Source organism: Taudactylus pleione, unplaced genomic scaffold (genome assembly GCF_031769625.1).
Source record: "Taudactylus pleione unplaced genomic scaffold, aTauple2 ptg000065l, whole genome shotgun sequence".
NCBI classification, from domain to species: Eukaryota; Metazoa; Chordata; class Amphibia; order Anura; family Myobatrachidae; genus Taudactylus; species Taudactylus pleione.
In genome coordinates this window covers 16769408-16794844 of record NW_028284467.1, presented here as the reverse complement: position 1 = coordinate 16794844, position 25437 = coordinate 16769408, and the positions used below count along the sequence as shown (strand labels likewise).

Below are 25437 nucleotides of genomic sequence, written 5' to 3'. Positions count from 1 at the left end.
GTCACCCAATTAGAGAGATGGCATTATGAGGGAAGCTACAGGAGATTAGGGGCCTGATTCAGACCCACTCGTGAGCGGCTGTCTGCTCGCAAGTGGGTCGATGTTATGGACTGAGCATGCGCACGACGGAGGGAGCTCCGTCGTGCGCATGCGCCAGACGCGACGAGCTAAGGAAAGTCCTTCGCTCGTTGTGTCTGATCAAAGGGGGCGTGCTGTCGATGTTGATTGACAGCACGCCCCCTTTGGTAGGCGTGCCTCCCTGATGGGGGCGTTCCCACGGGAACGCCTCTCGTCAGAAGCCGGCCCACTGACATCACTAGTGATGTCAGTGGGAGTGATTTTGGCTCTGATAGAGCCAAAATCACTCCGGAGCTTGCGGTTGAAAACCTCAACCGCAGGCTCCGGCTCGCAATTTCGATGGTCGCGATGGTCTCGACCATCGCGGCCATCAAAATGCACGCTCGTATAGCCTGTGGGTGGTGACCCACAGCTATACGAGCGTCCAGAAGGACGATCCATTTTCATGGAGGCCGGCCCTCATTCAGAGCGTGCGCTCTGCTCAGAGCGTACGGCTCTGAATGAGGGCCTAAGATTTTTTTCTGGTATACAACCAGTACCTGCTGGGGAAGAACAATATGATGCATGGAAAGAGGCGGCAGTGCAGCAGACCGAAGAGTGGAAATGTCCTGACCACATAAAAAAACAAAGGGTGGTTGAAAGCTTGAGGGGACCTGCCATGGGGGTCATCCAGGCTACTAGGAGGAGCAACCCAGACGCCACTTTAGATCTTTATTTTGAAGCATTAGATTATGCATACGGGACACTGGAAGATGTAGGAGATTTAATTTCCAGGCTCCATCATACCTTCCAGGAGCCAAGGGAGAAATTAAGTGCATATTTGTTTAGATTGGACAAACTTCTATATAAAATAGTGGAGAAGGATGGGATAAAAAAAGAAGATATCGATGAGAGTAGAATGAGGCAGTTACTGAGGGGTGCCTTAACGTCAGACCCTGTTGCCCAAAAAATTAGGTGTTCAGAAATACGGAAACCACCTCCGACATTTAATGAACTGATGAAAGACGTTAAGCTGGAGGAAACTATGATAGAATTGCGGGAAAATACTGTAAAAAAAGTAAAAGTGGTAGTACCTGCTATAGAACCTACGTCCTTTGAGGAGAAAATACTTAAAATGATGGAGGAGCAGAATGCAAAAATAGATAGGTTCATTGCTTCACAGAGTGCCAATCCCCCACGGCGAGGGGTGAATACTCCTATCACATCAAGTAGAGGAATAGGCCGAGGAGTCCGGCCTATAAATAGGGGGTGCTACAGGTGCGGAAGGAGGGGACATTTGTCATATGAATGCCCCCTGAATGTTGTACATGATGATAATTTTCATGAAAACCCTGAACAAGGTAGAGACCTCAGGGAGTCGGGAAACGGATGGGGGAGGTCTGTGACCCCCTCACAGGCCCCCTAGAAATTAGTACATGCGCTATGGGGAACACTTGGTGGAATGGCGTTCTACCAGAAGGCTTATTAGGACCCACACCGATTGTGTCTGCAAAGGTGAATGGGAGCCCATGTAATGTATTATTAAACAGTGGCTCCCAGGTGTCTATAATATTTGAATCATGGTATCGGGAACATATGTTTGAAATCCCCATCAAGCCCTTAACCGGATTAGTAATTTGGGGGTTAAGTACAGAGAAATACCCTTATCTAGGGTATGTTCAAGTAATATTGGAAGTGACCAGTGCTGATGGCAAAGAAGTTCAGATACCGTTTATTGCCCTAATATGCCCAGAAATCCCAGGAGGGAGAAGTGAACTTCCTATTATAATAGGGACTAACACCAACATATATAACAGGCTTGCTGAATGGTGTCAAGAAAATGAGACAACCCCTTCAGTTAATACATGGAATGTGCAGACAGGGATGGGAGGTGTAGAGTGTGATGGACAGAGTGGGTTTGCTGAGTGTTTCCGCAATAGCGACATTTCCCTCTCAGATATGGAATACTTAATATGTGAGTTAGAAAAACGAAAATCCGTTTTCTCTCTAGGGGAATGGGACTTGGGGGTAGCCAAAGGGGCTGAACATCAAATTAAGTTGACGAATGAGACACCCTTCAGAGAACGTTCGCGCCGAATTCCACCTGCAGATTTTGATGACGTCAGATTACATTTAAAGGGGTTGTTAGAGAATCAAATAATAATAGAGTCACGCAGCCCCTATGCCTCACCGATAGTGATAGCACGGAAAAAAAATGGCGACGTACGCATGTGCGTTGACTACCAGACATTGAATCAGAGGACGGTGCCAGACCAATATGTGGTGCCAAGAATTGATGAAGCCTTAGACTGCTTACAGGGGAGTACCTGGTTCTCTGTGTTGGACCTTCGAAGTGGGTCTTACCAAATACCCATGTGCCCAAAAGATAGGGAGAAAACCGCGTTTATATGCCCCTTAGGGTTTTTTGAATTCTTGATGATGCCCCAGGGTATCAAGGGAGCTCCAGCCACTTTTCAAAGAACAATGGATCGGATCACGGGAGACATAAACTATAGGGAAGCCATTGTATATTTAGATGACATAATAATTTTTGGACATACACTGAAAGAACATAACCAAAGGTTATTGAAAGTCCTTGACCGACTGGAAGAAGGAGGGTTAAAACTGTCATTAGATAAGTGTCGACTGTGTCAAGAGTCTGTAAAATACTTGGGCCATATCGTCAGCAGGCATGGAATAGCCACAGATCCTTCCAAAGTTGAAGCTGTGAGTAACTGGCCCATACCCACAAAATTAAAAGAACTGCGTTCTTTTTTGGGATTTTGCGGGTACTACCGCCGATTTGTACCTAACTATTCTAAAATCGCCAAACCTCTGACAGATCTGACTAAGGGGTACCCACCCACAGGTAATTCTCAAAAGAAATCTCTGCGAGAGCTCAAGTTATATCACCAATCAAACGAGCCCTTTGGGAACAGATGGAGTCAGGAATGCGAAGATATGTTTGTGAAACTTAAGACATGTTTAACACAGGCACCTGTATTGGCATATGCTGACCCCTGCTACCTTATACTTTGCATACGGATGCTTCCCAAGACGGGATAGGCGGGGTATTATACCAGACCCAACAAGACCAGTTAAGGCCAGTATCATTTGTAAGTCTGGGATTGTCACCCAGTGAGAAAAGGTACCCCACTCATAAGCTTGAATTTTTGGCACTAAAATGGTGTGTTGTGGATAAATTCCACGATTATCTATATGGTGCTTCCTTTGTGGTGCACACGGATAATAATCCGTTAACTTACATTCAAACCACTGCCCGACTGGATGCTACAGGGCATAGGTGGTTATCGGCATTGGCCCTCTACGACTTTAAACTGAAATACCGGCCTGGTGTTAATAACACCGATGCTGACTCTTTGTCCAGAATCCCAAATCAAGTGGCTGAGGAGTTAAGAGAAGAATGGATAGAAGTGCCAGCTGGGGATGTCAAGGGAATGTGTCACAACATGAGAATAGACATTGAAAACTGCCAAGAAATGGTGAGCAGTCTGGGGGCATCTGATAAAGTTCTGCCTCTCTCATATTGCTGGTTGAGTGTAGACGAGTTAGAGGGAGTACCAAAGGTGGATCAAAGGAAATTACAAAGGGAACAATTGAAAGATCCTGAGGTAGGACCCTTGTATGAAGAATTGAACAAACATGCTACTATTTCTACAAATTCTTCCAATACATCCCGGGAAGCTAAATTGTTACGAAAGCAACGAAGCAGATTATTAATAAAAAATGGACTCCTATACAGAATTGACCCCAAGATGGAAAAAAGCAAGAAATCTCAAATAGTGCTACCCTATAAATATAGGAAGACAGTGATGCATGCCCTGCATGATGACCATGGCCATCTAGGAATAGAAAAAACTTATGGATTAGTGGCGGATAGGTTTTATTGGCCTAATATGCGAGCGGAAGTCGAGAATTACTGTAAGTCATGTGGAAATTGTGTCCTACGGAAAACTTTACCTAGTCGAGCAGCACCATTGGGGCATATCCAAAGTACTGGCCCTATGGATTTAGTATGTGTTGATTATCTGACACTAGAAGTAGATGCTGGAAAAAAGTGCAATGTGTTAGTGATAACAGACCACTTCACTCGATACGCACAAGTCTATGTGACACCTAACCAAAAGGCTATAACTGTGGCCAACACTTTATGGGACAATGTACATTATGGCCTTCCGAATAGGTTACACTCGGATCAAGGAAGGGATTTTGAGAGCAAGTTAATTAAGGAGCTCTGCAACATTTGTGGCATAAAAAAATCTAGAACCACACCTTATCACCCCCAGGGTGACCCTCAACCAGAGCGGTTCAACCGTACGTTACTAAATATGTTGGGCACATTAAACCCGTTGGATAAGCGTAAGTGGAAGAAATACATAAGTAAACTGGTACACGCCTATAATTGCACGAAAAATGAATCCACAGGGCTATCACCCTACTTTTTAATGTTTGGGAGGGAAGCTAAACTTCCTATTGATGTGTGTATGGGACTCAATCCAACTCCCAAATCACCCATTTCCCACACCAAGTATGTAGAGGATCTTAGGAGTGAGTTACAAACAGCCTTTGAATTAGCCAACAGAACAGCCAACAAGCTTGCACGAAAGAATAAGACTATATATGATCAAAGGGTCCGAAATCAGGAACTAGCTCCTGGAGACAGGGTACTCCTTAGGCAATTAGGGGTACCTAGGAAGTTTAAGATAGCCAACCGATGGAAGGAGGAACCCTATGTAGTGGTGGAAAAGTTTTCAGATTTGCCGGTGTATAAAATTATACCAGAAGATGGGTCTAAAAAAATGTATACTTACCATAGGCAACACTTGCTTCCTATTGGAGATGAGATTCGACTGGATTGCTTTCGACCGTCGGAGGTCGTGACTTCTGAAAGGAAAACACCAGAGAAGACAATAAAACAAAACCTAAGCCATTTGGACCTAAGTGATACTGAAGACCAAGAGCTTGAAAGTGAGAGACATGGATATTTCTATATGGAGAGCTCTCCTCAACTTGAATACTTACCTGAAATTCCGTCAGAAGGAGTTAGGGATGTAGGGGATAATTTAAATATATGTGAATCTGCTAACGAACTTTCTTTAGGGAGTGATGGAGAAAGTTATTCTGTCTGCAAGGATGGCGATGCTAAAGAATTAGGGGATAGAGTAAGGCCCAGCAGGCAAAGAAAGCCGCCAGTGATTCTGACATATGATCGCCTGGGGGAGCCTAGAAGGGTGGATAGAATAATACATCCCAGTATAGTTCTTAATTGGCCCTATTTCGGCTACACAAATAGATAGTGATAACTACATACTCACATGTATATATGTTTGGAGATGGTAATCTATTTACTGGATTTACATAGATTACCAGGGGGAGATTGTAGCCATATTGACAATAGGCTAGACGATTAGCAAAGGCACAAGTTAGATATGTATATGTATATATGTAGCTCCTCATGTACATTGAGAGTGCTGTCTGGCACCTTAGTGTGTATGTACCTTTGCCATGAGATATAGAGAAGTGAATATATATATTTATATATATGTGTAAAAGTTATTTAATACACTGTACATGTGTAGAAGTAAAGATTGTGAGGGGATGGGTGAAGCCACAGCGGAGGTAGTGTATGATTTTTACTGGTACAAGGCTGCATGGTATAGGGGACACTAGGATGGAAGTTGCTAGATGCAGCGCAAGCTATTAGAAAGGGAGAGCTCGCGCTGTGAGCGGGAAGGAGAGGGGTCGCGCGGCGCTAGATAGGATATATAGGGCAGCGCTAGCGCTGGGCGGCAGTCTGCTGTTCCCCCCCCCAGAGACCGCATCGCGACTGACCTGCTTGGGCGTAGCGCTCTGGTCTGCGATAGCGGTGCCAGCGGGGGGCGTCCATGTGACAGCTGGAGCTGTCTGCAGCGCTAGGAGGAAGTACACTGTTGTGTGCACTCCGGAGGACGGGGGAGGGTCTGGAGGACCTCCCGCTACTACCAGGGGCTCGGCTGAAGCACAGACAGCGGAAGCCATCACAGGAGAGCTCCGGGAGGCCTGTTATGAAAGATTGGATGGCGGCCAATAGCGGCTGGGGGGCGTGGCCTATTGAGCAGTAGAGGAAGGCAGCAGCAGAGCAGAGGGTGAGCGCTGTGTGGAGATTACGGAATAAGTGCTGAGAAATCTCAACAGCACCTAGTGACAGTGAGTACTGTATTACAGGCACCAACACATACTACTTTGCCTAGAGTAAAGCCTTGTGAGGAGAAGTAAATTAACCCAGGATATTGGCATCTTCAGGATACACAACTATATTATCTTCAGTTTAATAGAGATCATTTTAATATACTAGTAGTAAGGAAAGCCAAATTCCTTTAATTCAGGGATTACTTGAGCCTACATATTTCCTATTGAGAGTGAATACAGGCACAAGGAGCAGCCTGTTACTAGTATCTTAATGGTGAACTATAAAATCATACTAGGAAGAAGCCAGAATAAAACCATAGCAGGTTGAGTCGTTTCCATTGAGGGCTCTGATTAACTACAGACATTCCTGAAGATATCCTACACTACAGAAAGGGAATATTATTCAAGAGTGCAATTAGAAGATAAATGTTTTCTGTTTAATTCCCCGGCAGCTTAAGTAATTTAAAGAAACAGTAACCGCACATAGCCCCACACTGTGGCTTTGCACTAATCCTACAGGAGAGTGTTATTGAAGTAAAGCGAGGTATTATCTATTTTGTGCTCCTGCATAAGTTATTGCAGGGGAAAGGACTTAAATCCCGTATATATTCTACATCCCCATGGTGGGAGCACAAAGAGACTATTGATAATTCTTCATCTACGGTTATAAAGGACATATAAGGAGGGACAATACTGCATGCAATTAACTGTACTCTTTGATGGTAAAGGGCTCCAACTCTTTAGCACTTGTATGTATATTGTATCTCTGTATGTGAAATGTATTACTAGTGTACTGTATATGTTATTTGCCATATTATCTTATAAAAGTATAAGATGTTGTCACATCCAGGGTTGAGCATTATTTACCTGAACAGATATCTGGGGAAACTCCTGGACAGTGACCTCCTGTAAAAGAAGAACGGATATAAGTGGTAATTTTAAGTAAAAGTATTGCTATATATATATTTGCAGATTGAATTACTGTACACATACACTGAAATATTGCATATTGTATACCGTGTTGCACCTCACCATTAGTTAGCAGGTTTTCCCAGACAACCTAATAAAGTTTGGGTGGAGGCACATATACTACATGTAATAGCGTAACCCAATATCCCTTCCTAACATTCATAGGGTTACACATGCAGAAGGTATGTACAGGAATTATGTTGCATGTGTATATTGTGTTGGACATTTCTCAAGACATGTTCAAGCCAAAACACATCAGCATTGCTACAGTATGTCAGACGTGCAACAGGTAACAGGTATACAAATGTACATATGAGTATACTAACATTACCCTATTCATACACAATATAATGTAAAGACGTGTCATGTACATAAGAGAGACTAGAGTATTGACAGTGTATATAAATAAAGGCAAAGGCCACATTTTCCATATAAAATATAATTAAATATAAACACCTTCACATTTGCCACTTGCTGCTTTATAACAACAATAGGAATCTTCTTTACTGTAGCACTGCTGCCTGTTTGCCTACACTTCACAAGTCCTGATGGAGAGGAGGAGACAGTCCTGAGCAAGTCTGGCAGGCTCCGGTACTGTGCATGCGCAAAACACTGGCTAGGGACTGCATCAGCTGCAACTCCTAGACGCCGGGAGGGGCTGCTCGAAAGGCAAAGCAGTGGAAGTACGCTCTCTGGGCCTGATTCAGAGCCGAACGCTCTGACCAGAGTGCTCGCTCTGAATCAGGGCCCTCCTCCCTGAAAATGGAGTGGCCTTATGGACGCTCGCATAGCTGTGGGTTACTACCTACAGCTTATACGAGCATCCATGATGATGGTCGCGATAGTCAAGACCAACGCGACCATCGGGCTTGTGACGGAGACCCTGCGGTAGGGTCTCGCTGCCGCAAGCCCTAGAGTGATTTTGGCTCTATCAGAGCCAAAATCACTCCCACTGACATCACTACTGATGTCAGTGGGGCCGGCTTCAGACGGTAGGTGTTCCCATGGGAACACCTCTGTCTGGCAGCCACGCCCTCAGCACGCTCACCAAAGGGGGCGTGCTGTCAATCAACATCGACAGCACGCCCCCTTTGGTGCGAGACCCGGAGCGACGGAGAGCCCGGAGCTAGCCGGGTCTCGCGCATGCGCACGACGGAGCTCCCTCCATCGTGCGCATGCGCAGTGGGGCAACATCGACCCGCTTGCGAGCGTCCTGCACTCGCAAGCGGGTCTGAATGATCCCCTCTGTTAACCACTGACCGGACTGACAGTCCCAGGGGTAGAAAACACCTCCCCCTGCGACCGCCTGTTCTATGTGTGATTGACAGGTTTGCTTCCAATGGGAAGTCTCTTCCAGTCACAGTTTAGTGATGGACTGCAACTGGCTCAGTTTGGTGGCAGATTTACTGGGGGGCCCTGCAGCCGCTAGGTAAAATCACCCACTGATAACCTCATATCTTTACTCCAGGCCACCAGTACTCTCAAAAGATATGTCTACTGAGAAGCATATCTGGGGATGCACCCAAGTCCATTAGGTCACATCTACAAGATGTGTGTTACATGTGTATATGTGCTAACTATACTCAACTTATAGTTGCCAATCCCCTTGTTCCATCTCTCTAGACATAAAGTTGTACAAGTCTAATGCTGGATACACACTGGGCGATATATATCGGCCGATATATTACAAGGGCATCGGCTGGTGTGTACCCCCGATATGTCTGTGATTGACAACATTCACAGACATATCACGTGGGCTGTGCAGCCATTGCCCGATATATCTGCAGATATATTGGCGCATCTGGCTGTGTGTACGGACGGTCCGCAGCTTATACACTGCAGGGACTGACATCACAGCTGGGCGGGCAAATTCAAATGCCTGCCCAGCTGTGACGCAAGGACATGCTCTAGCAGCAGATCGATAAGTGTGTATACCTACCCTTGGTTGGCGCGACGGCCAGTCAGCCATCATGTCGGCCTAGTGTGTACCCAGCTTAAGATATACTTCAAACTATTGGCCTAATTCAGAGATGGACACAATTTATAGATACTATGACAAAGCAAGTGATTGTGCATGTGCGCACGCTGCACTGTGCCCATGCATTGATTGCATTGCAATTACTCTGGTACACTTGAACCACTCCCAAGATGAGTGACAGGTAGTCAGCATTTGGGGGTGGTAATGGGGGGTGGTTATAAAAACGCAGGTTTTTTCTGACTGTTTAAATGCCATTTCATGGTGTGCATAAATTAGCCATTGTGATCGTCTTAGGAGTATGAGAGCTCTCTGCGTGTCATGAGAGCTGTAGTGTTTGCGGCTGGTTAGACTTCCATAATTGCCCAATGTGCGTCGATAGTACCGATGTTTATGCTGTTGTACATTGTCAGACCGATATGAGAAGGTGGCAGTGGGCGTCCCTATACTCAGATGTGCTTTTGAAGGCATTAGCATATTTTAGCAACTGCGATCTGTTAGAGTATGCAATTGCGATGGTATTAGCGCACATCTATGAATGCACAGGGCCAGATTAAGGATTGTAGAGGCCCCAGGGCAACTAATTTATGGGGTCCCTACCAACAAAAATTGTCAATAAACTATGCTGGCGATGTTATTAAAAAGTATAATGTGCGATATTCCCAGCACTACAACACACTGTAGTGCCTCCAATATCTTATCCACACAGCATCCCCAGTTCACATATGCAACAGGGGATGTAGTTATAGTCCCAGCTGTTAGGATACTGAAACCCAGAATGCCAGCGCTGGAATACCAACACCAGTCAGAATCCCGGCACCGGCATCCCGACAGTAAGTATTGGGGTTAAGGGGAGGGTTAGGTTTAGGCTGCAGGGAGGGAGGGTTAGGTTTAGGCTGCAGGGAGGGAGGGTTAGATGTAGGAGAGTGTATTACCTTCTATCAGGATTTCAACCTGTCAGGATGCCGGCATTCCGTACCCAACCCTGCAACAGTTCCCCCAACGCTGGTCATGTAGCTATGTGTGGGGGGCTCCTAGGCAACTGCCCCTTCAGCCTTTTTGTTAACCCGGCACTACGGATACATTTGGGTATCCATGTGCATTATGGAAATGTGTCTGTTTATACTATACAAATGGACATTACTCCAACCATAAATGTGACCCAAAATAATTATAATTTTAAAAGTACGATTCACAGTAGCAAAAAAACCCAACAACCCAGAAACAAAGGGAAAACATGACATACTGATTGGGATTCACTGCTGTGATAGAGAGTTGTACACTATGCCGAAGATTTAGCAAATGGAGAAATTTTTCGCCACTGCACATGTGCCTGAATTACACTGCGCATATGTCACGGTACTTTACCGTAGTAGCATGCTGCATGTATTTATTTGCAGTGTGATTACCAGGTAGGGAGTGATTGGGGGAGACAACGGGAAGTTTTGGCTAAAAACGCAGGGGAGTCTCGATCGTTTAAAGAGTGTGTCACATCCTGCATCTGCGATCCCATATGCAGGTAACATGGCTCTGCTGTCTCAGTTACTGCGGCCATTCTCAGTGACCATAGACTCACTCAAGGAGTCGATGTTTGCCTGATCTGAATCCGATGTTGCATATGTGTACACAGTAGCCCCACCGATGGCTCAGGTGGGCGTCTCAGTACAGGTCCTCGCCACTGCTGCATTCGCACATTTTCGCACACATCCACAGTTACGAAAATGGCAGCTGCAGAAGCATTAGTGTACACCTCTGAATCAGACCCTATGTTTAAAGTTTCCTAGGAAAAAGAAAAAAAAATGTTGCCACCAGAGGTCGCTACACACACAAATGTAACATTCAAGAATGCGAGTAACATTCCAAGAGCTCAATTTCATTCAGAATTTCAATCTGTAATTAACAACTTATCCTGAAATATATTTTATACATATTATATGAATATGGGTTAATTTAATATAAGTTATTTAATTTTGGTTCAGTATTTTTTTTTTATTTCAGAAGTAGTGCCTAAGTAATATTCAACATTGTTTATTCAGGCTCCAAAGGGTTTTAAAATATTGCACCAAGATGCACCTTGATTGAATGACATGATTATTTTTTTTAGTTCCACTGAAGTCCACAAATTAAGTTATCTTGTTAGCTTTTTTTAAACATTTATTTTCCTTTTGTGCTCTGATTAGATGAAAGTTTCAACCACTCAGAAACCGCTTGGAAAATATTTTTCCCACCAAGTATGTTATGCTGGTTATAATACCATTATAAAACCTATCCCTATCCTGGGATATCCCTATCATTATGCAATCTACTAAAAGGGCTGTACCAGGAAAGTTTGGGATTAGTGCTCCCTATGTATGGCACCATTCGTTTTTTATTTCTAATGCAGAATTGTGGGACTGGGAAGACTGTTGGAGATATGATCCCTGGCTAAGACCCAGTGAATTCTATATTGCATTGCATTGGTCCCAATACTTACTTTAATTTGGAAAGTTTAATTCAGTGAGCTTGAGCTGTTATATCCCATCAGTGGTCATCATCACTGGTTATCACAGCTAAATTAAATAAATGGGGTTGTCAGGTTAAGTTACTCTATGATACAACAAGATGTCAGCTCTTAAGTAGGGTACGCTGATAGATATATCGCCCATTCCATTGAATGGGCGATACAGTATATCTATAGTACATCTGCTGGTGTGTACAGCGGATATGTCTGTGAATGATGTAATTCACAGACATATCCGATTATCTGTTCTGCTGTGCATCACAGCAGATGAAGATATATCTTGCAGATATATCGTTTCATCTGCTGGTGTGTACGGACGACCTGACGATCGCCTGTAGACGTGCTGCAGGGACCCAGCGGTGAGTGACAGCTCAACTGGACGGGCAAATTTAGAAGCCTCCCCAGTTGTGACGCCAGCACTAACTGCACAGACACATCGCCAGAACGATTGGTAAGTGTGTATATACTTTCTAATCGTTAGATAGGTCGACTTGTCAGCCTAGTATGTACTCAGCTTTAGACAGCTCTTATCTTATTTTAGAAGGACGTACAAATGTTTTGTTCTATTGTGCAGTAGTGATCCTCTATATAACAGCTTATTAAGAGTACACCAACATATGCAGAGATATGCCGATGCAGAGTCATGTCATTAGACAGTCCTGGTGTAATGACAATTCCAATTTTATTTTGCAAATATATGGAGAAAAGGAATGTATTGTTTAGAATATTGCCAGCATTGTATTTGTATGTAAATAGGTTGTACAAAACAGCAGGAAATCCCAGCTGGCTAAAGATGTGCACAATAGATGACAATTCGCTGCATAGCATGAAACTGGCCACAGAATCTGCTTCTACAGTAGTTCGATCACAAAGTGTGGCCAAATTGTGACTTGGTACTGTGTCACATGGGGGCCTGTAAAGCTGCCCACACACATAGCGATTTGGCCAATTTCAACGAATTGTAACGACAAATCGTGAAAATATACCCAAATCGTGAGTTTCCACTCACGATCACGCTGCCAATGTGCATCCCCGCTGGTCGTACATCGCATCTTCAGATCTGCCGTGCTGTAGGGCAGATTTGCCAATCTGGGACACGATGTGATGCAGATTGTGAGTATTTTTTACTCACGATGTATCTCACGATTCATCGTACATTGGGGAATTTGACTGACAGGACCCTCTACACGCCCAAACGCCATCTTATGCAGCATCGTGGATAGATGAAGAAGGAAGCACGATAGAGCCTATCTGCACACTGAAGTCTGGATTGCAGCACTTTGGTGAGTATTGGTACTGTATTAAATGCAACCCCACTGCCCACCAATGTGTGCCACCCACTTACCCACCAATGTGTGCCACCCACTTATAACTGCATGACCCAGCCACCTCTTGCCGGAATGAGGTGGGCCGTGACTGGGTCATGCATTAACCTCCCACTGCCCACCAATGTGTGCTACCCACCTACCCACCAATGTGTGCCACCCACTTATAAATGCATGACCCAGCCACCGCCTACCGGAATGAGGTGGGCGGTGGCTGGGTCATGCATTAACCTCCCACTGCCCACAAATGTGTGCCACCCACCTACCCACCAATTTCACGGGCCACCTAATAAAAAACTGCAAAATCGTAAAACACTCTAAATAATAAAATACATTAAAATCCTGAAAAAAAAACATATTACAATTCTTATAAAAACACATTACATTCCTCTTAAAAAAGATAAAAAAATTACAAATAAAAACAATAAAAAATACAAATAAAAACATTAAAAGCCTAAAAAAAAATCAAAAAAAAAATCGGGAAAACTGTAGAAATAAACATTAAAAATTTACAAAACAATTCACAATTGTAAATTAATAAAATGTCCTTATTATTTTTTCTTCCTAGCAATGTCTATGGATAGTGAATGGGAGTTTGTGACGGGATTTCTAGAGATCCTCCAGTCAAAAGAGTGTCTATGGCGGATATCCTGTCGACAGTATCACAACAAGTCGTAGAAATTGCAGCTTTGGGAGTGTTGTTGGACTACACCAAAAACTTCATTGCGGATGCTGACCTTAATGCTGATCGGGCTTGCGACGAGACCCTTGTGGTAGGGTCTCATCTGCCGCAAGCCCCAGTGAGCTTCCGGCTCTAATAGAGCCGGAAGCTCACTACTGACATCACTGGTGATGTCAGTAGGGCTGCCCTCAAATGGCAGGCATTCCTTCGGGAACGCCTCTGTTTGGCCAGTCACCCTCCCCCCCTTCCCGCCTACGAAATGGGTCGAGCTGTCGATCAACATCGACAGCCGCCCCGTTTTGCTGTGAGCCCCGGGGCTCGCGCGTGCACACTGTTCAGCCATCGATCCACTTGCGAGCGCATAGCGCTTGTGAGCGGGTTTGAATCAGGCCCCTGGTCCATTGAAATAGGCCATATACTCCTCCCTCACTTCTTTGGCATGTGCTGTTGATGTTGTAGGAATTGGTGGTGTAGATACTGATGTAAACTGGGCAATCTCCTACGGAGGTCCTACATCTTCTGGTCTAGCTGGGACTGGTCCTCTTTGTATAGTTTTCCTTCGCAGAAAGTTATGCAGCACACAGCACGCCATCACGACCCAGACTATCTTCTCCACACGTAGGTTTATGGTGGTGTGGAAAATGCGGAACCGGTTGCTGAGTATTCCGGACTCAATTTCCACAATGCGCCATGCCCGGGATAGATGATAGATGTAGCTCCTCTTCTCTCTGGTCAGGCCCCTCTGTGCATATGGCTTCATCACATGTTCATGTAATGCAAAAGCCTCGTCTGCGATGAAAACGTAATTTAATCCGTGCTTTGTCTCGTCCAGTGACTGCAAGTGGAGGGTTTTGTTGGTGAGTCTCTGGTAGAAAGCAGTCTGTTTGAAGGACCCACCATCTGAAGCACGGCCATTCTTGCCGACATCCACAAACAAAAATTTGCAATTGGCATTCACCACTGCCATGAGAACGATTCTGAAGAAGCCTTTGTAGTTTTAGTAATATGATCCTGTGTTGGCATGTGGATTGATGCAGATGTGTTTTCCATTGATGGCTCCTCCGCAGTTAGGGAAATTCCAATGTTGTTCAAATTCTTCAGCGATGCTCTTCCACTCATCCACGGTGTTAAGAAACTGGAAAAATAGTATAAAATGTGTTAAAACATGACTATAATATTGCGTTTCTTTTTTTTTTCTATATAGACTCCCACCCAAGAGCCTGATTTGTCCTCCACGCTGGACCTAAGTTTGGTCGGGGACAGCGCGGTGGAAAACTTGACCCCAATACCAACACCCATTTTACCAGGACTATCATCTTCTTCGGTACCACCCCAAAAAAAAAACAAACAGGGAAGAAAGCAGCAGCACACAGAACAGGAGGACTTGTTTCTCCAAAAAGCTGAAAGCATCCTTCAGAAACCGCCGGAAGATATCGACGATTTTACTGCACATATTAATAGTCGCATGAGAAAAATGGATGAGGTCACTAAGAAAAATTTCCACAGGCTCGTCTATGAGCTTTTAATTAGGTCACTCAACAGCAATTTACACGACTCCACCTACATTGCAGACCCACTACTTTATTTGCCAGCCCCAACTGCCTATGTCAGGCCCCCCCAACCCAGTTGGAGATTACTCCCCCACTCAGCACCCCAACCACAAGCCAGACCATTTATAATGCTCTGCTGGAGTCAGAGGAAGATTTGCCGTGTTACTCTTAATTTTTAGTTTTTTTTCTTCTTGCCTGTACTATCACCAAATGTTATCACTCCCAATAGGTGCTGGCTGTATGCTATAAAGTGGTGATGACACTTATTGGACAAGGTCACTACACACATGGCGCAAGTACAGATTGCTGGAAGCCGCGGCCACAATCTGTACTTGTGCCATGTGTGTATTGGCCTGTTCAATCTGGTGTCTGACCCACCGTACAACATACAGCAGGCTACCTATTGGGATTGATAAAATTTGGTGATAATGCTGTTTTGTACAATTTATATACATTTTTTTTTATATATTAAAAATAACTAAAAATTATGTTATTGCCTACAGTTCAGTGCACAGTCTGGTTTATGCAGCCTAATTGGCTGTCTTAGAATAAAGAGTTTAAATAAAAACCACAGAAAAATTGTTATTGCCACAGTGCAGAGCAGTGTTATTGCCACAGTGCCTGTCAGTTTTTAGAATGAGTTAAAAAAAAACTTACAAAAACATGTAATTGACTACTATGTAGTGTTGTTGCCACACAAATGTTAATGACTGCTATGCAGCACAGTCTTGTTAATGCTGCCTTATTGGCTGTCACAGTTATGATAAAGAGTTCAATTTAAAAAAAATAAATAAATAAATAAAAAAAACTTTTTTTCTTTGACAAGAAACAAATGTGTAGTGTGTTTTCTTTCTTTACTTTGCAATACTGGTACTGCAGCACTTTAATGATAGCCTTGCAGGTCTCTGGGATGATGATGCCCAAGGACTGAGGTGAGATAAGTGTCCCAAACTTCAGGTCTTCAAATGACCTTCCTGTAGCCAGGTACCTTAGAGTATTCACCAGCCTCTCTTCAGCAGGGATTGCCCTCTGCCATCTTGTTTCTTGCCTCCGGATGTGGGGAGTCACCAGATGCAGCAACTCCTGGAAGGTGGCGTCATCCATGCGCACGTAGTTGTGGTAGTCGTCCAGATTGTTCTCCTTGATCTCCATCAGCAGGGACATGTGAGAGCGAGTTTTCCTTTGCTGCAGCCACTCCTTGGTCCAGCAAGTTCTTCTCCTCCTTTGCTGGGCCCTCTCCTGGATCACCTTGACCCCAGATTGGGTGATCAACACTCTATACCGATAGGGATCCATCAGACACTTTGTAAAAGGCAAGCCAAATACAAAGAGCACAGTAGCAATGTACAGGGTTCAGGAGGTATACACCTAGCCTCACTAGTAGCAGAGCAGAATGTGCACAGGGTTAAAATGGTGCCTGCTTTTTATACCCCCTGGCTAGACACTCCAATTGTTATTATTATTTAAATTCCCCACCAATCACGAAGAGCCTCTTCTGTTGTTTTGGGAAACTCACGATATATCCTACAGATGCGTATGATCCGATAGATCATGAGGTCTGAAGTCAAATTGGCAGCTCTTTTGACCAAATTGTGCCCACAGCTGCCGGGGAGAGTTCAGGGGAAATCGTACACGATGTCGGATCGTGAGCACATCGCTATGTCTGTGAGCACCTTAAGAGCGGTTACTGCAGATTGGGCTCAGACATTCTCATGTTGTTAGGTTGGAGTTTAAGGATATGAAAAATGTATGAACCCAATGACATGGATTAGATTCTATTTGGCATTGATATATAATTTTATTGCTATATACTGTATATGGCGGTATCTGGCCAAGTTGCCCAATCATCAGTAATCAGCATCACTTTCTGCCATCTTATAAGAACTTCTACATATTGGAGCTCATTCAGACCTGTTCGCAAGCGGCCGCTCGCTTGTACATGGCCGATATTAAGCGACCGCGCATGCGCACACTTCGTTCTGCGCTTGCGCGAACTACTCGGAGCGATCGGAATCCTCTCACTCACCAAGCAAAGACAGCCCAGTGTAATGAGTGACAGGAGAGGCCATTTGTGGGTGGTAACAGGGGCAGAACTCTAATAACGGGGGAGTGTAGGTGTGAACGCAGGCGTGTCTGAGTGTTTCAACGTCGTTTCAGAGGCGTGCATAATTAACAGCCAGCGTCATAGTATACCTCATATGCCTGTTTTTTCCACTGAAGTCCTCGCAGTGCTTGCGGTAGGGTGAGGCAACCACAAGCGCTGCAATCGCTTCCGATTGTCCTCGATGTACCAATGTTTTAATACAAAGTGGGTGTGCTTATGCCTTTCCAAGCGAGCGCCTGCCATGGAGTTACTTAGCCGGATTTGCATACGCTGGGGGAGAGCGATCGCATCTAGTGAGCGGGTCTGAATCAGGTCCATTGTCATATTGGATCAACTGGTATGTTAGGTTTAGTGACTTTTAAGTGAATATTTGTAAATCATTAAAATGTAATGCAATTGTTTGGTAATAAATTATTAACATTCCGTTGCTCTTTACATTTGGAAACAAAACAGTAATAGAACAGCAATAAAACAAGACTTGCTAATAATAACAGACAGAGGTAGGAGGGCCCTGCTCACAAGCTTACAATCTATTTCCATAGAGGTAAATGGATCTTCATCCATTATAATGTTTATTACACATAACTATCTCAGTCATATTTCATACAGCACCAGATACTTTGTCATACAACCTTTACCAGTCCTGAGTACTAAGTAAATATCACTGACAAACTTTCTGGTTAGGGCAGGCAGCAAAGGTCCTCTATGTTTGGGATATAATGTAGGCTTGGCTGATGTAGAACAGCAATTCTGGCAGTCCACATGAAAGGTTTATTCGATTTAAAGACTAAAATCAAAATCGATCGAAATCAATCAACATCTATGTTGTGTTTCTGTGGTTAAATCACACATTTACTAATTCTGAAAAACCAAATAAAAAATTGTCTGTTAGTAAATGTGTGATTTAGACCCAGAAACACAACATTGGTTTTGATCGATTTTTTTCTATTTTAAATCAAACTTTAGTAAATATACCCCTAAGTGTCTGGAAGAACTGTAAAGTTGTTCCAGAATGGAGGGGGAAAAGGTATCAATAAAGCTCTGTCACATCTCAACTGTTGTATTTTATATTTTTGTAGTGACTTGTTCAACAAATATGTCCTACAAAAAAGTGGAAGAGCTTCTCTCGAAAAAGTAAAAAAGCTGGGGACTTTCTGGATCCATACATGCAGCACAATTTTTTTCCGCATCCGCCAATACTGGCAGTAAGTTGTTTCAGACTTATATAATGTAGGTTATGGTGATTCTTGCCCAGGTATATTATGGATTTCCGAGCCCACTTAATAGAAATACTCCTCAACCACAGCAGTTGGATGCTTCCCTCCTTTAAGAATACCCCAGATAATTTATAAAAATTTAGAAATATTCCAAAAATTACCCGTATTTCTCAGTCCTCTGTCAGCCTCAAACAGCATGGAGTCCACTGCCATGTTAAAAACCAGAAGAGACATGAAAAAACCTTGCCAAGTAGCTCTGGGCATGTAGAGTTTATCGATTTGTGTATCATTGGTCAACAAAGTCGTGGAAGGGGATGCAGAAAATAATTTAGATTAATAAAATCTCTAAATTCACGTCTGTGCAAGACTTCATATAACTAAGGCCAGGAAATTGTGTAAAAGGTTTTGTTAGTGTAAAGGCTCCACAACATATTCCACTCTGTTAGATTAGTGCTTATACAGGCTGAGTCTCCCATATCCAAATATTCCGAAATACGGAATATTCCGAAATACGGAATATTTTTAGCATGACTGAGATAGTGAAAACTTTGCTTTTTGATGGTTCAATGTACACAAACTTTGTTTAAGGCACAACATTATTAAAAATAAAGTATAAAATGACCTATAGGCTGTGTGTATAAGGTGTATATGACACATAAATGCATTCTGTGTGTATATTTGGGTCCTATTCCCAAGATATTACATTATGGTATGCAATTATTCCGAAATACGGAATACTCCGATATCCAAAATACCCCTGGTCCCAAGCATTTTGGATATGAGAGACTCAACCTGTATACTGTAGTAGGTACTGTGCTGCCATAATTTATGTGGACTGAAGGAAAAGTAGACACTACAGGCTATAAGTGGCGCATAGGTACATTGTAATAGAAGATACGGGGCCTTATTCAGAGATGGACGGAATTGCAGAGCTGCATACAAGAGGCTGTGTAATTACAAGCATCTAAAATGCTAATGCAGCAGGAGGTGTCTGTAGGAAACATATACCTCCTTGCTGCATCTGCAATCCAAGCGCTGCGACCGAGGTCACAGCCTGGGATCACAATCGTGGTTGCTCCTTTGGGCAGGCTACGGAAGCTGAGACTTAATGCAGCCCGACCAGGTCCTGGTCACTTGCAAGGCCAAGAAATCTGTGTCCACCGACACAGACCCTGACCTCGTCCCACCCAGAAAACGCAGGATCGCACGTCCCCATTTTTGGGAATGGTGGCCATTCATGCCTCCACTCAACCTCCAAATACCACAGTATGTCAATCATCGCAGATACCCCCCAAAAAATCGGTGTTGTGCGCTAACCATCAGGTTAGCATACATCCCTGAATCAGGCCCAAAGTATGTAACTGTTCTCGATCAGGAAAAAGGGAAGAGGTGAAGAATAATTTTTCTCTCTGAGGTCCTTGCTCCAAATGGAGATGTACGCCATGATGTGGCTATTCATCACCGCCTTCAATGTCTCCCAGAGGAAGACAGCGTTGTCCCAATGCTCTAAATTGAAATGTAAGTACTCCACTCATTTTTTTTTATGTACTATTTCAAATGTTTGGAATAAGATAATTAAGAAATCTGCTGGATGAAGGCATCCTTATTGAGAGTGAAGTAGGAGTATGATCTGTTATCCCTCTATTACGTCCTGGTGTCAGAGGTTTCAGCAATAAACTATTTGCATAGGAGAATTAAATCAATCCTCAAGTGAAATCTCTGAAACCTTAAATACAAGGTATGGGACCTATCAGTGGGATTAATGGAACTTGCTAATGGCCTCAGGGCAGAGTGAGGTCCTCACAGGTGTGAGCAACCCCAACATTGCTAGGCCACCCTCCCATCTGGGGCTCATATTGGGCACACACCCTGTAGTTTGACCATGTTATGCAGGGCTGACAACACAAATTGTGGTGCCCGGGACTGACAAATTAGGCAGGGCCCCCCCCGTGTTTCTGCAACTCCAACCCCACAGTGTCTCCCCAGCCAGCACCCCTTCTGTCTCTCTAAACAGCACCCCTTCTATCTCTCAAGACAGCACTCTCCGAGCAGCCCCCTGCATCCAGCCCTTATAGTCCGCAGACACTTACCTTCTCCTACCTTCTGGCTGGTTCTCTTCACACTGCGGCTAGTTCCTGTCGGTGGTGCGGTGCACGTGATGTCATGACATCATGTTCGCCTTGTCTCAGTAAGAAAAAAAAAAAACTTTATTGTACCAGGCAGCCACAATCCCCCCACATGTATCTGTGATCCCCCCATATTCACCTCTCTCTAAGCGATTCCATCCACATTCTGCTCTCTCTCAGTGATCCCCCCACATTCCCCTCTCTCTCTATTAGCGATCCCCTCCACATTCCCCTATCTCTCAGCAATCCCATCCAGATTCCCCCTCTCTCTCTTAGAGATTCCATCCACATGCCCCTCTCTCAGTGATCCCCTCCACATTCCTCTATCTCAGCAATCCCTTCTACATTTCGCATTCTCTCAGCGATACCATCCATAATCCCCTCTCTCTCAGCGATCCCCTCCACATTCTGCTCTCTCTCAGCGATCCCCCCACATTCCCCTCTCTCTCAGCGATCCCCCCACATTCCCCTCTCTCTCTTAGTGATCATCTCCACAATACCCTCTCTCTCTCAGCGATCCCCTCCACATTCACCTCTCTCTCAGCGATCCCCTCCACATTCACCTCTCTCAGCAATCCCCTCCACATTCACCTCTCAGCAATCCCCTCCACATTCACCTCTCTCTCAGCGATCCCCTCCACATTTCTCTCTCTCTCAGCAATCCCCTCCACATTTCCCTCTCTCAGCGATCCCCTCCACATTTCCCTCTCTCTCAGCAATCCCCTCCACATTTCCCTCTCTCAGCAATCCCCTCCACATTTCCCTCTCTCTCAGCGATCCCCTCTACATTCTGCTATCTCTCAGCGATCCCCCCACATTCCCCTCCCTTATCTCTCTCTCTCTGAGATCCCATCCACATTCCCCTCCCTCTCAACAATCCCCTCCACATTCCCCTCTCTCTCAGTGATCCCCTCCACATTCCTCTCTCTCAGTGATCCCTTCCACATTCCTCTCTCTCTCAGCGATCGCTTCTACATTCCGTGCTCTCTCAGTGATCCCCTCCATAATCCCCTCTCTATCAGCAACTCCCCCACATTTCCCTTTTTCTATCAGCAATCCCCCCACATTCCCCTCTGTATGTCAGTGCCCACAACACACAGACATTCCCCTATGACTCTCTGTTATCCTCACACACTCTTCCCGCTGCCTGTCAGTGACACCCCCCCCACACACACACACATGCCACTCTGCCTGTCAGTGACCCACCCAACTCACAACTGTCTGCCTGTCAGTGACCCCCTCCCACACACACACACACACACATGCCACTCTGCCTGTCAGTGACCCACCCAACTCACAACTGTCTGCCTGTCAGTGACCCCCTCCCACACACACACACACGCCACTCTGCCTGTCAGTGACCCACCCAACTCACAACTGTCTGCCTGTCAGTGACCCCCTCCCACACATACACTCCCCTCTGCCTGTCAGATTTATGTTACACACAGTACTATAGTTCCTCCTTACTCACCTATTCATCTTGTTCTTTCCCCCAATAATCCCCAACCCCTTTTCCCTCTCCAGCTCCTTGGGTTCCTGGGAAAGGAAACCTGGCTCCCCATTGGTCGATGGCAGACATTTTTCCGAAGCCTGCTATGGGGGCAACCATTTTCTGTTAGCCCCTGCTGCAGCCTCAGCCTGCAAGATCTTAAGCAGGTGGCCCAAATCATTAATGGCCCTGCTCCCCGGCCCAGTCTGCCCCTCATTGCCGGTAAGTCCGTCCCTGGATGGGCCCCTCTCTCTGGGACTCCAGACCTGGCAGTCCCCCACTGATGGTGGCCCTGACAGTATATCTACAAGTTTATGTGTTGCCTGAAAATGTGCCTGGTGCTCAGCAGTGCTCTTCTTCCTGGTGATGGCAACCCAGTTTCCTCAGCATGATGTCACATGTTTGGGTAGCAGGACCAGCATAAGGTTTAAAATTACCCTGCTCCATAGCTGATTGCAGATACAAGTGTAAATGCCTTCTAATTCTAATAGAATGCAAAGGTTTCCTAAACGTGAGATTAAATAAGATCCCTGGGGTTTTTGCTGATCGGCTGTCTTGACAGCCTTGTTACTAGGCAGATTAAGTGGGTTTAGGTGGTCAGGTGGTTTAGCTGACCAATGCTGTGAATTCTGGGTGTGCCTGTGATTATGAGTATAAAAGAGGTGGTGTGCATGTGATCTGCTTCTTTGTTGATTATGGAGCCCACCCTCCCGCCCAAAGCTTTGCTGTTTGTATTTTGTTGTGTTTAATTTTTCCTTATTCAGGGAAGGCTCAGCATGGCGGGAGAACTCTGCATCTCAGTGGCTTTATTGTGGCGCAAGAGAGCGTTGTGAGGGCGCTGCACCTCGATGTAACATGACGAGTCTGTCCTTCTCGTACAAAGGGACCCGTGTGCTTTTGTACGGAAGCGCTTGGAGTAAACTGGCCCAGGAGGGAGGCGGGACCTTCGCAATGTAAGTGCGTCTTTAGTGGGAGCATTTCAGTCGTTCCCCGTGTGTGTTTCCAACTTGGGAGCTAGAACTAAGTATGCAGCATCTCCTGGCCACCTTGGTTAGGTGAATTAATTCATTCAGAAATAAAAGCTGTGACCTTTTATCCAAGCTGTTATGGTGTCCATCTCTTTATTTAATAGATAAGTTAAGTAAGGATGTTTAAGCTATTTAATTAGCAATAAGCCAATGGAGATCTTATACAGAAAATTAAAGTATAACAATAATTTTGAAACAATGACAGTGACACACAATAACAGAAGGGTACAATAAGGGTGGGGGGGTAGAAGGGGAGAATGCAAATGTGGTAAAAAGCATCACATTATAAGAAACAAATAATACATACAGTAATGGTCAACAACAACACAGGCAGTGCAGCACCTAGGTGGAGGAGTATGATAATTGGAAATAGAGATATGAATTAGTGGATTCAAAAAACATAAAAATGTGTTCCTGTGTTGAGGAATTGAGAGTCTCTATATATGGACCCCATTTCTGTTTGAGCAGGGAGCTGATGGTGAGGGATGTCATGATTGGTGTCTGCGAGTTACCTGTCTCAGGTGGTGATCGGGTTTCAATGGAGGCCGGCATGACTGGAATCACAGATAATGTAGATAGCTCTATTTATAAGACTTGTGTAGCAGTGAAAACTGCCTTTGATGATAAATGACAGGAACTTGAGGGACCGGACTGGGACCGGCAGGAAGACTTGTTGAATTGAACTGATGAACTAAGAACTTGACTCTGGACTGGAACAACGTGGACTGAACTGATGAGGTTGGAACTTGACTATGGACTGGAACAATGTGGACTGAACTGGAATAACGTGACAGTGGCTGAAGGGAAATCAGGTAATGCTGAGACGAGGGTTAAACAAGGTGATCCGGAAATGCTGTGACAGGTGCAGGCTGGATTGGATAATTGGGAATAACAGGTTACAGGAAAGAATGGGTAGGTTTGGGAATTTTAGATTCAGGGAGGGAGTAGGTAGGTAAAAGGAGCAGGAGTTGATCCACAGCAGGAAGCAAGGCAGGGTGACATGATGCAGGTTTACAGAGAGCCAGGGACCAACCAGGAGTAGGACTAGCAGCAGAGCACAGGCCAGGTATTGCTGTAACAGGACGTCTGGATGCCAGGTATTACTGTAGCAGGTTTTCGGGATGCACCAGGGGTTGCTGTCAGCAGGCTTACTGGATTGCCAGGTTTGGCTGTAACAGGTTTTCTGGAAGCACCGGGGGTTGCTGCCAGCAGATTTACTGGATTGCCAGGTACAGCTGAAACAAGTTTTCTGGATTGCACCAGGGGTTGCTGTAGCAGGTTTCAGGGATATACTAGAACACAGAAACAGCATGAACCATACACCACGGGAAGACGAGGTGTTCAGGCGCATAATGCTATTAGGGGAGGATATATATACCATGGGTCTTGCAGCAATTGGTGGATATGGACAGGTGGTCTGGTAGTAGCATTCTGAGTGGTGGAAGGCACAACATGCAGAGGGAGTATTCATCTCTGCAGCTCTGAGAATCAGAACCACACCTATGATTCCAATCAGGGCTAGCAGTGCTCACAGACAGAGGAGAGGCCAGGTGCAATAATCAGAGCAAATCCTCCAGGCAAATTACACACACAGATCCATGGGGAAGCTGACAGGGGTAAGTCCCAAGGCAAAAAGGTGACAACTAGACAGGGTCGTGACAGTACCCCCCTCTTTATGGGTGGACTCCAGACACCAAAACTTTCTTCAGACATCTTCCCAATTCTCAATTTCTTGGGATACTTGGAGTGGAAAGTCTACAAAAGGAGATAGTTCAAGACCTTCGCCGATTCTTCTTTTTGCTGCGAGAACGTTTTGTGCCAACCAACGGACCAGGAATCTTTGATAACTCCTGTGGAAATATGTGGCTGGGAAGGACAGGATCAGAATTTTGGGAGGAACAGTAGCAGAAAGGGGACAAGGAGGTGTGTGCACAAGTCATGTTCTGGGTTACAGATTCCAAAGTGCTGCTCTCTTGGGATGCCTGGAATTCGGCACGCTGGCCCTTGAAAACTTGACCTTGTTCGGATTTCAGAGGAGTGGAGGACGAATTCTTGGTAGCACAAACAGACTGCTTGGACAATATTTTGGAACTGAGAACTTCGCTAGAATTTTGGTTTACAGGGTAAGGACCAAATTCTTTGACAACAGCTTCACTGAAAGTCTTTATATTTTGAAGCATTGGATCTTTGGACTTGTAAATAGGGGCAACCCAGTCCCAAGCTTTA

General features: G+C 44.9%; 1 protein-coding gene and 1 long non-coding RNA gene across 6 annotated transcripts in view; one reads left to right on the top strand and one right to left on the bottom strand.

The window, feature by feature from the left end:
• The window catches only part of LOC148534722 (uncharacterized), a 78783-nt gene extending 72661 nt beyond the window's left edge, over nt 1-6122 (bottom strand). For all 5 annotated transcript variants that reach the window (XR_015877180.1, XR_015877183.1, XR_015877186.1 and 2 more), the window contains exons 1-2: nt 5911-6122; nt 4890-4962 (exon numbers count right to left, since the gene is read on the bottom strand). This is a non-coding gene — a long non-coding RNA (uncharacterized LOC148534722). The remainder of the gene's footprint in view (nt 1-4889; nt 4963-5910) is intronic.
• Nucleotides 6019-25437, top strand: part of NEUROD4 (neuronal differentiation 4) — a 46214-nt gene continuing 26795 nt past the window's right edge. The window contains exon 1 of the mRNA XM_088466015.1: nt 6019-6264. The gene's annotated coding sequence lies outside the window, so the exon portion shown is untranslated. The remainder of the gene's footprint in view (nt 6265-25437) is intronic.